The sequence below is a fragment of the Ambystoma mexicanum genome, chromosome 3p (assembly GCF_040938575.1).
Source record: "Ambystoma mexicanum isolate Mex_15411 chromosome 3p, UKY_AmexF1_1, whole genome shotgun sequence".
Taxonomy (NCBI): domain Eukaryota; kingdom Metazoa; phylum Chordata; class Amphibia; order Caudata; family Ambystomatidae; genus Ambystoma; species Ambystoma mexicanum.
The window spans coordinates 686,729,089-686,744,927 of NC_090925.1; positions in this window are offsets into that span (position 1 = coordinate 686,729,089).

A 15,839-nucleotide genomic window follows, 5' to 3' on the forward strand; every position below is an offset into this window, starting at 1 on the left:
TAGTCCAAAGTTCATAAAGACACCAAATGGTGCTGGAATTTGCAGACGTTTCGGCTTTAGAGATATGACAGCTTTCTTCTGGAGCCAAGGCGTGGTTTCCCCTTAACAATGGTGGCACCCAGCGTAGGCGCTTTCTGGCTAAACAGTGGAGGTAGTGTGGGTAGTCTCCACTGTAGATATGGTGTATCAGGTTCTTCTCTTAGTGAGCTGGAGGTTGGGCACTGTAAACTTGACAACGTAATGCCGATTTTGAAGAATGGGCAGAAGCGGATTCCAGTGCGAATTCTGTACTTTTCTCTTTGCAGTGAAAGTTTCACTCACCCCTACGTGAAACACAAATTCTGCAAAAGCTTAACTTCAGAAAAAAGAGCTTCACAAAGACTCATACGCAAATCTAAGGATCGGCAAAGGTCTACCGGCATTCACCACCCTAGACGTAATACAGAGGAAAGAAAAAATGCAATGGAGACCAAGAGGCACTTTTATTTGACAAGAACGTCTGATTTTATAACTGAATTTGCTTGGTCAGGAGCCAGGGTCTGTTTAGGAGAATGGGAATTATTTTCATATTGAAGCTCTACAAAAGTAATATCTCCCCTGGAGACAGGTCATGATATATATCAGTTAAATGGCATAAGTATCACTAGTGGTTGAGTGTATTTTGATGGCCATATCTGTGTCAATTGGTGTAACACTGTATTCACAGTGTGACTTGAAAATATTAAAAGGTTATCTTTTGAGTGCTGTAGAGGTCAACTTTCTGTTCTACTTACAGGGTATTAATTAGTATTACCCGTAATGGCTTCTCAGAAAGGTTCAACTAAATGTTCTGGGAATAAGGATCCCTCTACTTAGGTGGACTCTAATCTTAAAATGCCAAAAAGTGATTCTCCTCCTCTCAGTTAAATGTTATTAGAGGCTGACATGGAAGCCATTTAATCAGAAATAAGAGCACTTAAGCCTTTTATGGAAGTTACAAATAAGGAACTTCAGCAACTGCATGACAGATGCTCTAACTTTGAAGCAAGAATTTAAGAAGTAGAAAGGAACATAAGTTTAACATGAGTAATGTGTTGCTCATCAAATTGTATGCTTGGAAAAATCTGTACTGGCTCTCCGAAAGCAAAATGAAGATTTAGAAGATAGATTGCAAAAATAACCTATCCTTATTTGGTCTTCTGGAGGGAATTCAAGCAGAATATGCGGCTCTATTTAAAAAAAATGCTTTGTATCGCGCTCAAATGTCACTCTTCCACTATCGTAAATATTCAAAGGGCACTTTGGATCGGCTTCAGAAATCACAATGCCCATCCTACACACACATATTTTATTTGCATACTTAGTTATAGTTACGTACAAGATGTTATATGTTTTGCTTTTTCTATGCTATGGGTGGTGTTTCTTCATTTATTTTAACGCCAAATCTAAAATAACATGTTCACCCTGGTGTCAAGTATTGCAAATGTTCTCTTTGTATCTCCTGATCTTTCTCCTTGTGTCATGTTTGTTGTATCTAAAGATATTTAGACCGTTACAATGCCATAGGCTATCAGTATGTTTAGATTGTGGCATTCATATTTTATACTTTGCTTGGATGAGCTGGTTCAGATTTAAGTCTAATTCTAAACATATTCTATATATACAATGAGGACAATGGCATTCAAGTGCATCTCCTCGAATGTCAAAGGTCTAAACAACCCTGTAAAGAGGCAAAAGGTTCTTGCACAATTGAACAGATTTAAACCTTTTGTGGCCTGTATACAGGAAACGCATTTGTCCCAACGAGTATCTATGAACTTAAAAAGAATTTTAGTTGGGGCATGTTAGTGTTAGCCAAGCTGAAGGTAAACAGAATGGTGTTGCAATGTTGATTAGAAAAGTAATGAACAACAACATTCCTCATAAAGCATTTTGCGATAGAGGAAAATGGGCCCCATTCAAAATCCAGATATATGTGTGGTCCAACAAGGGTCACTTGTTTTGGGTTGATATGAAAAAATGTGAATGCAGTCTGATTTATCTAACTTGGTTGTATGTGGAGATTTAAAACAACGCTATTGAAGCATTTTTAGACAGAAGATCAACCTGTCATTTTCGAAGTAGTAAAACTCATAAGGAATTTCGCTGCTGTGTATCAGAAGCGTGTCAGGTTGATTCATGGAGGCTTGTTGGTCCTACAGATTTTGACTTCACGTTTCATTTTATCTTAATATAAGTTCACATATTGATTATATTTGTATTTCTAAATCTTTTTCTGGTACAGTGGTGGACTCTAGTATTAAAATCCCAGTAATATCGGATCATGCCCCAGAAATCACAATCCTAGAGGTGACTAATATGATTAAAGGCTCCAACCAATGGACATTTTACAATTCTTTATTGCAAGATCATACCTTTGAAGAATCATATCAATCCAATCCTAATCTGTGACCTCAAACATTCTGGACAAACCCCAGGAGCGTTCCCACCACAAGCACATTGAGACTATAATAATGGTAAAAGGCGCTACAAAACAGGACCATCCATTTTTATTTGAAATCAATAAAGAGTCTGACACCTCACCAGTTAATAAGTGGCATACTTACAAAGCAGCGCTATGAGATCATATTATTTCATTAGTGGCAACAACAAAAAAGATTTAAGAAAGACTTAGATACTTTGTTTAACCAATTCCATAGTCTTGAAAAAAGATACAATTCCACTTCAGGCGATAAACCTGTTTAGAGAAATTCTATCTTTATGTTTTACTGTTAACAAAAAGATATCAGAACACGCTTGTAGAATTTTACTTAACTGTAAAAAAAAATGTATCAAACTTCCAAAAAGGCAATTAAGACACTTACATCATATCTTATAATTAGAAAAGAAAGGTCTAAAATCGCATCTATCAAAAATTATTCAAGAGTGGTAGAATCCTCTGAGAAAGCTATCTTGTATTTTTCACTACGTTTTATAAGAATCTTAGAATCTATACAGTTCAGATCATCCTGACTCACACATTGATTTTAATACTCTGTTTGGTGTATTAAAAATAGATTCACATCAGAATGTAGATATAAATCCATTAGATAATCCTATACAGGTGGATAACATTTTTAAAGCCATAAAAGACTTTAACAAGGTTAAGGCACCTGGTGCAGATGGATTCTCTGTAGACTTCTTTACACATTTAGCTTCCAGGCTGACCCTAAAATTAGACACCTTACATAAATATTTTTCAGAGAACTCATCAAGGACGTTTACTGAAGCCCTTCTAATTATCTTTCCTAAACAAGATAAGGATGATGAATTACCTAAATATTACATGCCAATATCACCAGTTAACACAGACTGTAACATTTTTGCTAAAATTTTGTTCAACAGAATTGAACTATTTACACATAAACTAATCAGGCCGTGTTTGTCAAGGGAAGAAATATATCTTCCAATGCTGGACTGTTTTGGATATTCTTCATATAAATTGCCTTGGATGCTGAAAAATGATTTCATATTGTTCAGTTGAAATATCTTTTTGAAGTTCGTAGATGGCTTGGCATTGAGAATAGTGTTGTTTCCCTGGTTAAACTCTTATATGTTGACCCATAGACCTCTATTTGTATGAATGGTCATTTCTCCCCTTTCTTTTATTGCAAAGAGGTACCAGACCTTTATCTCCAATCCTTTCCGTACTATCCCTAGAAACCTTGTTGGAACTTATTTGAATGAACAGTGATACTCCTGGTATTATATGTGGCAAATTGTATATACAAAGCTGCATGTATGTATGTATGTATGTATGTATGTGTATGTTTGTCCGGCTGTACAAATCCACACTGTTGAACCCACGTCTACCAAATTTTGGATGGATCCCTCTTTTGTCTCGGGCAAGATCATAGTCTATGTTTGTGTGCAAAAATGTTATATGCAAAAGAAATTCTGCATGTATGTGTGTGTGTATGTATGTCCGGCTATACAAATCCACACTGTCGAACCTACATCTACCACATTTTGCATGGATTCCTCATTTGTCTGCAGCAAGATTGTAGTCTATGTTTGGATGCAAACCATGTCCTCCATAGAAACCCTCATTTACTGATGCTCACCCCAATTCACTACAGTAGGTACTAGAAGGAGGCAAAACTGTCTGAAGCTAAATGTTTGTTATGTTGGTTATTCCTTTAAAATGTATTACTACTGTATACAGTTTGAAACTGTTTATAAACACATTTTTACAGGGAATAAAAAGAAAAAGAAAGAATTAAACAAATGTTTTATCATGTCACTCCAAATATGGGAAATTGAAAGGTTACAGTTTCCTTAAGTTCATTTACGAGAAGTGAGCACAATCAATCAATCTTTCGTGGACATTTTCTCAAATGTTCTGAAGCCATTAAGTGACTGAAACATGCTGCACATAAAATTAACTTCACTTGGAAGGGTTCTTTCTGATGCAAAGTGAAAATCAATATCAAGAGCTTCTGAAACATAACAACACACAGCAGCAGAACTTTCTGACCAGAGGACAAGAGCAACTTTCTCCAGAGCAAATGAGATTCCAGAGCAAACTGATGCAAGACTTGCTAACATGAGGACAAGAACAACATCCTCCATGGCACATGACACACCAGAGCAAATGGAAGCAAGAATTTCCGACAAGAGTACAAGAGTAACATCCTCCAGGTTACACTATATCAGGGCACGGGCAATGCCGGTATCCCACAGCTTGTCCAAAATAAAATTGCAGCTTATGCTGATGGCATATTGGTCTTTTTGAAGAATCTAAGGGATACTAGTGCCAACTTAATGGATACTATCAAAATATGTTCAGAGTTCTCTGGGTACAAATTAAATAAGGACACATCAGAAATGCTTCCACTCAACTCTTTATGGCTCAAACATGATTTTGCTGATCCGGTTAGAAGTGGTGTCATCTTTCCATTAAATATTTTGGAATCTCCATTGCTTGCTTCCTCAAATGCAGACATTGTAAAATTGAATACTCAATCCTTTTTAACAAGATCGAGTGACTCAGTTGCTTTGTGGTCCCTGTTATATTTGATGTGGTGGAGTAGACTAAAATCCATTAAAATGATGTCACACCACTGGTTCGGAATTATCCATAAATGCTTAATATTCCTTTACCAACATCCATTTTCAAATCTATTAATGCGATCTTTCCAAATTGTCTGTGGGGTCACAAGAAAAAAAGGGAATCTCTCTCAAGAAATTAAAAAAATGGATACGTGAATGGTGGAGTTAGATTTCCTGATTTCAAATATTATGAGAAGGCATTCATACTCAAGCAAGCCCAAAACGGGGTTCTTCCAAATGAATATGACCTTATAGCCAGATGGATTTTGGTTGAAAAAGACCTAGTGACAACCTTTGATATTAAAGATATAACATATATTTTCAGCTGCTCTAAATCTGCATATTCCAAACTGATTTATTTGACAGTTTCCGAATTAAGAGAATTCTTTTTCTTTCAAATAGAGAAGCCTTCAAAAGCTATATCCCCATTTATGGTGTACCAAAAATATGCCCTTAAATGGCAGACCAATATTATGGACACTTTGGTTAAATAAGGGTGTAAGACACATTCATCAAATTATAAATTGAACCAATATTATTACCTCTGAGGAATTTAAAGTTACATTTGCTATCCTTGGCTTTACATCTAATCATTATTTTAGTTTAATGAATGCCTGTTTGTATTGATTCAATGTGAATGGCATAGACAGATTCGTTATGGACCCAACCAGACTGCGGTACATGGAGTCTCCATATTTATTTAAAGCTTCTAATTTCTCCAAACTATAAATGGTCTTCAGAATGACAGTGGGAGACTGACTGTGAAGCATAGTTTAATATTGTGTCATGGTCTATGATTTGGTCAAAGATTAAGGTGGTCTCAGCTTTGGCAAATTTAAACAAAACACTCACATTTTTTATGCTTAGAGTTTTTCTAACGCCAACATCTCTAAGAATGATTTAGGTTGGTCGTGCCGGGTGGAAACTGGCTCATTTAAACACATGTTCGATGAGTGCAATTTCTTGAAAGAAAATTGGTATCAGGCCTGGATGTTTCTCCAAAATATATTTAAACCTCCATCCCATTAACTTTTTCCAATATCCTATTAGGTAGCCTAGTGTTTAATTCAAGGGAAGTGAAATCATCATATGCTATTTTTGATGTACTCACTCTAGTTGCAATTCATTTGATAACATCTAATTGGAAGGACTTCCAAAAGGTTACAGTAAAAGGCTGGTGGAACAATATATATAGAGTGCCCATAGAACAGAGAAATATATTGCAAATACACCGGCTCTTGCTTTCAAACAAGAAAAGAAGTGATGCTTTTCACTGAGTATTTAGACAGCACTAATTCATAATTAACTCAAACGATAATTTGAATTTTGTATCAAAAATCAATGTCTATTGTTAAATTACAGCGTTAGGTCATTAATTTAACTGGATTGCTAATGGATATATCATATGCATTATATAATTATGTTTGTATATATTTTACCCCTCCCTTCTGTCTTTTACCCTCCCTTTTTCTTTGTGCTGTTTATGTTTTGTTCCATGTACTGGGTACTTATTAGCTGTAGATTGGTTCAGGATCTCACATGGATCTTCATATAGTTCATGAATAGATTTTTAATAAGGTGTTGTCGAAACACGTCATCAGGATTGAATTGCTTAAGAAATTAATATGTCGATTAACTGACATCTATGCTTACATCTACAGTTTACTACTGCAGTAATTATATCTTGAATATAGGGTTTTTGCTTCACTTCTTTCTATATAATATTCATAAAAGTACATTTGACTACAAGTAGATATACATTTATATTGAACAATATATGTTTATTGTTTGGATCTGGATACAAATCAATTGAAATAAATTAAAAAAGGCATGGTAATATCATTGCCATGTCCTGAAGTATTTTAACGTGTGCCATGATTCTTCAGGGCAACATATTGACATGCCAATCCGAGGCTATGGAAGCAACGTTGAATGCCGCCTGCCACCAGTACCCACAGACTAGTGTTGAGCTTCAGGAAAGCAGCACATGGGGAAGCAACTGGGAGAGATCACCACATGGATCTGCTGGCTCTGTACCCTATTTTGCCCTCCGACAATGCCCTCCCATCCGAAACGTAGGAAGTCATCCAGCCATATTAACAGCAGGCTCCTGCCCGATCTATCTACAGCTAGGAACTGTGACAAAGTAAGGGTATTTGTCACTTCTCCCCAAAGAGTAGCACCTCCCTGTGAGGCTACGGAGGTGAGCCCACTCAGCAACACTGGCAATAGAGGTCCAGGCAAGTGGTAGCTCACAGGGTGGAATGCCGCCCTTTGGAGAAAAGGACTTGCGTTTCCATGAGGAAATCCATGATACCCTCCACATGATCACATGATGGCAAGGATGGAACCAGCACATACACAAAATGACTGCGAGTTCCGAGACCAGGATGAACAGAAAGTGAAGTTATGTCGTTACCCGAAAGAAAGAGCAGTTGTCGCTTTAAATTTAAGTCTCCAATTAACTGGGATGAGTATTTTGAAGAGGGAGGATACACAAAGCAATAGGGGAGTGAACGAGAGAGAGAGGAAGGCAGATGCACACAGAGGAGACCCCCTGTGTGGAGAACACACGAAGGAGGTGGAGTAAAAGCAGAGCACGAAACCCACGGAATTCAGAGCTGTTTCAAGTCAGAGAGAGAGACATTGGAAGTCGGTGTGTACGAAGCCAAGATAGCTGGAGCAAAATGCCTTGTGGTGGCGTGGCCACGAAGCAGTGGTGGTGGGCAGGTTGCCCGTTCAACTATGCTGATCCCACCTGACAAAGGAACCAATTAATGGTTGGTTTGGCCATACCAGTATTGAGAAGCCAAAACAGAGGGAGAAACCCAAAAGAGGCGGACAACGTGGAAAGCAAACCAAGAAGCAACAAGAAGGAAGGAGAGGTTTCGAAGTACCTACCAGCACCAGAGATGTTCCCCCGCAAATCTGAAGGTAATTGGGAAAATGGGGACACCGGCAAGCCAAATGGGACTCGTTATAGCATCACAGAAACTTGTCCAAGTACGTATGATGAAACTTGGTCAACCAAGTTGATAAAGTTGAACTGTGTCCTTGTGATAAAAAGAAGCCTAGAAATCCCAAAGAGAGAGAGAGAAACATAAATGGAATATCATTTTCTTGGCAAAAGGGGAAGTAAACCCTTTTGCAAAACCTGTAGATTCTAAAAGATCAGAAAGAAACAGCTAGGCACTAAAGACCATAGAAGTTCCTAGGATAAACGTTGTAAAAGAAAGTCCATATGAGGAAAAGCTGAAGGATAATTATCCGGAAAACAAAAACCCTAGAAGAGAAGGCATTAGAACAGAATATTCCGAACCCTGTAACCCAGAACAAAGGATACAAATAACGGGAAACAAAATGCCCTCAAAAAGGAGAGAAAGCCTATCAGTCCCATAAGGGAACTATGGGAGCTGATACAAAGGATAACAAGAGACTATTTGAAAATGGTATGATAACCAGAACTCTAAAAGAATTGAAGGTGTAAACACACGACCATCTGAAGAATGGAGTCATTCTCCTGACCTTATTTGATTAAACTGGTGGTAGGGTCAGAAAGGTTAGTTTTGGACAGCTGACTTATTCCTTTTAGACATTGACTGACGAACACCTCAGTTAGTAAAGTAGGGAAAGATAGGTCTTATTCTTATTTCGTAAATAAAGACCAGGTAAAAATGTCCCCAGAATGTCTGCGCCCTTCTCCTGGTCCACCACAGAACTCATCTAGAGTAACACCTGGGCCCAACTCCTGAATCAGTGGTTTGACACCAGGTTTTCTTCTTACAGCAACGGTGATGCTGATCATGGCCCTTTAGGCTGGCTATGTGTGTTTGCATCCTGCCCTTGCCTGTGATTCTGGTTAATTGAAAAGGATGGGAAGGCTATTTGGAAATTGTCCCAGTATTTTACAACTTTCAACAGTCTTGCATGGGATCCATCAGAACCTATCATGATGTGCCCCCTATGGACTAGCACTATGAAAAGCTCGAGTGCATTGTTTAAAAAACGAAAATGTTTTATTTTTTCATTCCAAGCATTTCAGTATTTATTAGCTAATATAGTTTCCAAATTGTATTCAAGTTCTTTTACTTTAATTTCTTAACAGCTTTGCAACTGTATCTGTAAAGCTCACAAGCTCAGCGCCTCCTGCAATACAATGGCTGAACTTGTTTGTGCTGCTTATATTCGAGTTCATAGTAAATCACTGAGACTTTTAAATTATCACTGTTTGTGAGCAGATGTAGATGGGGTTGTGGCATCTCAACTGTTTGTCCTCACCCCTCTTCTTCGATTGGGATTGAGTGCCACCACACTGATTCCACTGCCTGGAATACTGGCTTCCTGGTCATGTTCCACATCCTTGAAGACTGGATCGGTGCATAGAATATCTTTGAGTATATTCACAAACCCCCTGCAGTGTTTTTCTCTCTCGAGTATGTCTGTGTCCTATGTCTAAGGAATGGACACTTCCCATGCATTAAACAGCTGAGTCTCAGTCTGGAAGGGCCATGGTAATCCCCTTTCCATTTAGTAGCCAGTTGCATAAGCTTTACACATTTAGCTCTTACTAGGTTATGTGGTCAGGGTACCTTATTTCAACACCTGAAATACTTGAATAAGATGACACTGAACTTTCCTGTATCAAAGATAAGAGACACCTACTCTCTCAAACCTAAATGGGAAATATCGCCAGGTCTACGTGGCGTCGGCCGATAGCGGTAAGGAAAGACGGCTACCACAGCTCTCTTTCAATGGAACCAGCACTTAGCATAGTTTGCATACAAGTGAGAGCCGAGACTTACTTTATCGTAGATATTCCACCATTGAAAGCACTTGCCGCGTCCTTACCCCCGAGGTAAGACCTTGTGTACATGTCAGGTATGCACGTTATGCTCTCGTCGCATTTGCCCAACAGCTTTTCATTGCGATACCCTCCACTACAGGTACACTCCACTTCTGCTATCCCGAAATTTAGCAGAAAGGTTTCCTTGACTGCAAGCCACGCTTTCTCTCTACGTTTGTAGGTAAGGGTTTTCAACATTTATATCCATTGAGCAACCGGGTTCTGTCGACTTTCTTCTCCGGTAATTTCTGCAAAAAAATGAACCTCGGCCTTTCTCGCGAGAGCTTCACTGAGTTACCAATGCTTGCTGCACAGGTCGACTACACATATAGTCCTCGAGTAAAGCCATTGAGCAGCCACGAGCACAGCCGCTACTCAACGTTCAGCTACAGGTAGGGATGGTATCCTTTGCCTTTGCATGGCAATTATACAGACTGTTTCTATGAGTGCATGGTGTCAAGATGGCGTCCTACAGTCTGTACAGATGGTTATTCTTGCACACCACCTGGTCATTATCCTTCTCCTAGGAGCCAGACCTATTATTGCAAGACAGGTATGGCACAGTTCTCGCATAGAGCATGTTCTTCTTCATTACTGTTTATCATTATGATTTTTTAATTCCTAAATGTGTACATGGGGTCAGGCACTGAGTTTCTGTTTTGCATTCTGTATTTGTGGAACCTGCCCTGAAGATGGACTTCGTTCCTCATTGAAATGAATACTTAATTATATTGATTATGCAGTACTATTCACCACATCCCAGGTATCCCCAGTCTAGTGAAGGTACATCGATCTTAAAACCTTACAACATAATTATAAATAGATGCTGTGCCAATAATATTCTTCCTCAAGGTAAACACCTCTCTTCTGTACCTTAGAAAGGCCCAGGCTACACACTAGGAATTAGCCCTAAGCAGATAAAAAAGGGCAGGGCAAGGCTGATTAAAATTCATCTATTTTAAAATCACAAAATGTATTCTTCTTCTGATGCGTAAAAACATACAATTAGCACCCAACCAAAGTTAGTACTCATGTAACAATCTCAGGGGGAAGAAAGTTGTCCTTGCCAAGATTCAAACCTGCGACCTGCAGATCAGACACAGATCACAGCACCGAGTGCTCAACACGCTGAGCTTTCTTTCCAGGCATTACTTGTGTTTTCTGCTGTGGATCACATTGCATATTCTCCAGTCTCTCTTTCACAGTGTTAATTATTCAGAAGAGTCCTATTTAGAGTGGTGCATTTCATAATTATAAATGTATTAAACCAGAAAAGGATGATAATTATACTCCCACTTATTTAATGGTTCTTGTTAAGTGCAGACTAGGCCAGGTTGCAGGCCTTTTATCGCCACAAAGGGGGCCACCTGACATCCAGCTCTGAAGGGGGTGGGACAGCTACTAGCCAGGTGCAGGGGCCCAATAAGGATATGAGGATGGTTGGCAGGAACCCACATCGTGTATCAGATGCAAATAGAGTTGTGCATGATATAAATGTGTCCAATTGTGTGTTTGCTAATCTTCGTATTTCAAACTATGAGCAGCAGTAAACAGACTAGTGAACTAACACTTGCATAATATCCAACTCTATTTTAGACTGGGCCTTTATATGTTTGAAATTTCATAGATACTATAAATTAGCAACTTTAAATTACAGTCTTGTTTTCATGGGATGTCACATGACAAGGGTGTGAAAGTTCAGCCTTTTTTTATTTTTATTAACATAACAAAGATGCAGATAATCCTGTTTCTGAAAAGGATTTTTGCTAAACAGAACCACCCTGCATAAAATGCTCAATGCCAAAAGCATAGTGCATGCATCTACCTTTGCTGCACCGGTCTACCCACATCTGATGCCCCTGCCCTTCAGTAGCCTAGGGCAGATTCAAAGCTCTCCTGTGCATTACCGACAGTTGCTAGGAAACCACATACCTGCAAACAGAGGTTGCATTTTAACTTCTGCACTTTCAAACCAAAATATGATAATTGTTGCCTTACCAGTCTGGTGGAAGGGTAATCTTTAAGAATAAACCATATGTTGTTATGGTATAGTGACTGATAAGAGCACGCACTGATCAAAGCCCTACCAATTTGGTATACATGTCAACCCTGTGAGCCCAGATCAGTGATGTTAAGGTAATGTATACTCAGGGCTAGCCTTCCTGTCTCCCCTGCTCCCAGTGAGACAATAGCCAAGAGGCTTTCTCCCTGGAGGAAGGGTAACACCTCGCCTCAGGAGACTAGAGATCTCTCCATGAAATCTCCTGGCAACCCTACTTCAAAGGGTCACTCACATAAGGGGCAGCTTCACACCAGGGGGTTACACATCAAAGGGCCTTATAAGTCATCATGCTTGGGAAGTGGCGATGTTAGTGTAGCAAGTGAAAGAATGGTGGACCTAGGAAGCGGTTCCACCATCTTGCTTCTGTTGGGGCTCTTTCTCTTCCTGTCTCCTCCATTTAATGCAGGACATGGCACTGTTAGTATGATGCAAGAAGGTAAGGGTCACTTGTTACAGCAACAGGGATTGGATCCCCTAAGACAGGCCTTCTTCTATCCAAACCCCTGTGACATTTTGCCTTAATAAGGATGGGGTCTTCCACTCCTTTTATTCCTTCGTGGACACCAAGAAGAATACATCACTGGAATTCTATTGGGAGTGCAGTCCATTCTAAATTCCTCTGCCATGGAGGTGAAGACGAGTGTTATCCAAAGCAGAGGGAAGATCTGCTCCCTAACCATCCCCAACAAGGCCTCGCTGCACTGGAACCATGACACTGTCACTATTGGGACTCCCAGCAGCCAGAAAGCCCAAGAGCAGATGGAATCCTCTTCACACTGCTTTGAACCACACTTGATGCACTTTGTACCGACACAGGACCTCAATTCTACCTTTGGCACTTCACAACTTCAAAGTGCTCTCCTGCATTCTCAAATCATTGTGATACTGCAACTAAAAGCAGTGCGTATCCCGGCCTCGACCAGAACTCTGGCTCACTGCTACAGAACCATTTCACTCACTGCTTCTTCGAGCACTGTGTCCACCATACTCAAACACTGAGTCATACCACTGAAAGCTATCATGTCATTCACCGACTTGACCAAGAAGTAACATCTTGTCGAACGGACTCAACTTCACATACAGAACTGTTGGACCTTTCGAACCTCATTACATCTAAAGCTGACATGAACCATGCAGAGCACTGTCTCGACACCGACTTGGCACCTGAATTAATGCAACTCGCTGCACCTCGACCCTGGTTCGGTCCCAAGGAAAGTGTAGAGAAGCCTTGTTTAACAATGTCGAACCACCCAAAACCAAGAACAAGGTACTGTTAAGTCTCCTGGACCCCTGAACCATTTTTTGGGACATTAATCCCATATAAGCTAAATTTTCAATCTTTTTCTTGAAAGATATAACCTTTAACAGCGACATTGCTGCAATTGCTTGCCTTTTCACCCCAACTCAAGTACTCAATGTTCTACTGCATAGCAGTTCTGCGTTTTCTGAACTTTTCACAGGGGTGGGTTTTTGTTGGTGTTTTTAATTAGTTATTTGCATTCTTGATTCCTTGATATGATATGATATGAGATGGCATTTATAACGCGCCTTTACACAAGTGTTTCAAGGCACGACGAGGCAAGGGAGGGGGAACAGAGGGAAGACAGACAGCGATCCTACTAGGCCAGGTGTCATTCAGATCGGGCAAGTGCATGGGCTTGGGGAAGGGGAAGACTGCGGGGGAGAAGGGGGATTGGAAATGTTGTGCATGGGATAAAAGAATAAATAACAATATGTAGAAGTAGGGCCAGCAGGTAGCAAGGGTAAGTGCAGACAACATGTGTCAAATGCTGATAGTGGGACTGTAGCGATACAAATACAGTCCCCAAGTGAGGGGGTTGCAGGAAGGCAGTGCAGGTGTGCGACTGGCAGTGGAGGGGACCTGGGCCGGACATCAGAGGGTGGCCAGGTAACCAGTGCAGTTTCGGTTTCAGCCAGGAAGTCAGCAGGGGAGAGGAGGAGAAAAAGCAGAAGCAAAGAGAAAGGTTTTGAGGTGCTTCCTGAACTGGAGATGGTTCTCCTAAAGTTTAAGGGAGGCAGGGAGGCTGTTCCAGAGGGAGGCACCCACCGATGGACAGAGATCTACCACCAACTTGTATCTTGGAGAAGCGACTGACCCTGAGGGAGTTGGAGGCGGATGAGCAAAGAGCGCAAGAAGGAAGATATTTAGGAAGAGCGCGTGGAAGGTATTGAGGCCCCAGACCCCAGAAGGCCTTGTGGACAATGCAGAGGGTTTTGAACTTAATCCTCGCAGCCACTGGGAGCTAGTGTAGAGACTTCAATCCTGAATAGATATGATCCCTGGGCTTGAGGTCAAGGACAAGTTTTGCAGTCCTGTTCTGGATGAGTTGCAAAGGGTGGAGTGTAGAAGCAGGCATATTTAGAAAGAGGCTGTTGCAATAGTCCAGCCTAGAGAGAACCAGAGCTCTGGAGACAGTGAGCTTCTGGGGGAAGGAGAGGAAAGGCAGAATACCTCTGAAGAGGTGCAGCTGGTAGTGTGACTTCTTGGAGACATCAGAGATGTGAGGAGAGAGTCGAAGATGACCCCAAGGTTTTTGGCCGTGCAGGTGGGAGCAGGAAGAGGACCAAGAGAGGCCGACCAGAGAGCAGCAGGAAAGGAGGGAACAGGTGTGCCGATGAGGAGAATCTCAGTCCTATTGGCATTAAGGCAGAGGGCATTTTGCGGCACACCACTCCTGGATAGCAGACAGACAGTCAGAGAGGAGGGAAGTAGAGGAGGGGGCGCGGGTAGCCTGAAAATGAGCTCAGTGTCATCCACATAGCATTGAAAGTTGGGGAAGAGAGCGGCGTTGTGGTGGGCAACGAGTGCCAGGCATCGTTTGTACAGCCAGGGAGAGAGGTTGGACCCCTGTGGGACACCTCAGGTAGAGAAAAAGAGAGTGGAGAGGAAGGACCCCAGCTGGACTTGGGAGGGTCAGTCAGAGAGGAAAGAAGTCAGCCATGTCAGAGCCTGACCAGAGATAACCAGGTTATCACGGAGACAGTTGAGTAGGATGGCATGGTTGACAGTGTCGAAGGCAGAAGAGAGATCAAGAAGGATGAGGATACAAGGGGTGTTAGAATCAAGGTTGGAGAGCAGGTCTTCACAGATGTTCAGGAGAGCAGTTTCCGTGCTTCTGGCAGCTCTGAAGCCAGACTGATGATCATGAAAACAACCAACAGATTCAGTGTGGAGATTAAGCTGGGAGATGGCCAGTTTCTCCAGGAGATTGCCCAGGAAGGGAGTGATGGAGATTGGGCGATAATTGGCTGTGTATGGAGTCAGCAGAGGGTTTCTTAAGAAGGGGGTGCACAAGGGAGTGCTTCAGGGGGGATCGGAAGACTCCAGTGGCGAAGGAATGATTGCAGAAATCAGCCAGGGCAGGAGCCAGTGTGTCGATGTGGTCCTTGATAGTTTTGGAGGAACAGGGGTGAACCTGTTTTGACAAGACTTTCATAGATCGGACTTGTCTAGAAACCTCGTCTGTGGAGAAGAGGGGAAAGGCAGAGAAGGAGGGAGGAGGGGTTGCTGCACAAGGGCCAGAGGAAGAGCAGGGAGTAGGGGAAGGGAGGGGATAGGAGGAAAGTGAGGACAGGATGTCCTGAGTTTTAGAGATGAAGTGAGAGGCCAATTAAAGTATATCTATTTTCATATAACCTTGATTGGCAATTTATTTTTTTGGAGTGGTTGTACTGTATCTGTTGGTGCTGCTACTATTATCACCTCACCCCTCTTAAAGATACAGTCTGCCCACGTTCCATCAAAAGGTGAAGTAGGCCTTTCGTTTGGGTTGTGCCTATTTCATCTTTATGATTGGGATCACAGCTGCTGTAGTAGTGGTGTGGGACTGAGTAGATGGTCTA